Source organism: Stegastes partitus, unplaced genomic scaffold, assembly GCF_000690725.1.
Source record: "Stegastes partitus isolate 25-593 unplaced genomic scaffold, Stegastes_partitus-1.0.2 Scaffold781, whole genome shotgun sequence".
NCBI classification, from domain to species: Eukaryota; Metazoa; Chordata; class Actinopteri; family Pomacentridae; genus Stegastes; species Stegastes partitus.
In genome coordinates this window covers 218178-219570 of record NW_007578512.1, presented here as the reverse complement: position 1 = coordinate 219570, position 1393 = coordinate 218178, and the positions used below count along the sequence as shown (strand labels likewise).

The following is a 1393-nucleotide window of genomic DNA, read 5'->3' as shown; positions in this document are numbered from 1 at the left end:
AGTGGGCCAACATACCTGCTGAGAGGTGCAGAAGTCTCATTGACAGTTACAGAAATCACTTGATTGCAGTGATTGAATCAAAAGGTTGTGCAACAAAATATGAAGTTAAGAGTACCATCATTTTTGTCCAGGCCTGTTTCACGAGTTTATTATTTTTTTTAAATTCTGTTGAACCACGGTTCAAAAGTAATGTCTGATTTTCATTGGATAATTTTCATAGATTTTTTATTTATTCTTATTTTTTTCAGATTCAAGTTATTTCTGTGACCATTGTGGGTTTTTCTTTCATTAACCGAGAGGTACCAACTATTTTGTCCACGTGTGGATACATATTTTTTTATATCTCTTGCATTCTTTGTGTGCCACTGTCTTGTGCAGTTTCAATACCCGAATTTCTTCTATGGGGATCAATAAAGAATTATCTTATCTTAACATTCATGTGTGAATTATCAAGACATCCATTAAGAAGTCTTTCTATTGTCTTTCCAGTTGCCCTCATCAAGACTCAACAGAGAAGCAACTGTGGCAGACATGTGAGAATGTAATTAATCCGTTAGCAACATATGAAGACAAAGATATTTGAATATATATATTTCAATGTAAAGGTTCATTTTTAGACCATAAATAGAACAAAGTGTGTGTTTCTGGATAGTTTGGGGAAAATAAAGGGTTGGGCATTCTTTTGTATTTAACTCTGAACCTGCCACCTTCCATTTAGCTAACTAAAATTTCCCATCATCATTTCATGTAAACAGTATACAGAAGTATAACAAACTGAGTCACAGAGCTGTTTGAAACATGGAAGATGCTGAGGCTCCCACTTAAATTCAAATGAAAGAACACAATAACAGAAGGCATTGATTTCTTATAATCATTTAATAAAAGCACTTGTTCATTTTTTCCCCCAGTTATCGATATCTTAACAATAAAGATGTAATATGTAGGAATGTCGTCTGAACATTACGTCAGCAAAGCAACATTTAGTTTGAGAGACTAGAATGCAAGACGCTGGACAAAAGGAACGAGGAACTGACCCGATACAATAGAGACAGAGGTGTTAACTAGAGTCACAGTTCATCTTGATACTCCTCTTCAAGTTGGATGAGTTCCTGAAATATTTCCAGTTTCATTTCATTGTCCTTTATCTTTTCATTCAAATTCCTAAACCTCTCATCCATTTCAGCTTTCCTTTTCTCAATTATAGCCTTGACGTCTATGTACGTGTCCAGTGAATAAAAAACAGGCCCCAGTTTCTCATTTTTCTTCCTGCGATCGATGCATGAGTCCATGGTAGTCATGTATTCATTCATTTTCTCTGATTTCTTGGCCCAATCTGCCATGAGCATAACCTAATGGGGAAAAATAAAACAGCTGTATGACATGCTACAAACTC

The 1393-nt window shown here is 35.2% G+C and overlaps 1 long non-coding RNA gene across 1 annotated transcript in view; it reads right to left on the bottom strand.

Annotated features, from left to right (window-relative positions):
• Nucleotides 1–857: 857 nt before the first annotated feature.
• LOC103364802 (uncharacterized) overlaps nucleotides 858–1393 on the bottom strand; it is a 634-nt gene continuing 98 nt past the window's right edge. Inside the window, exon 2 of the long non-coding RNA XR_520572.1 lies at nucleotides 858–948. This is a non-coding gene — a long non-coding RNA (uncharacterized LOC103364802). The remainder of the gene's footprint in view (nucleotides 949–1393) is intronic.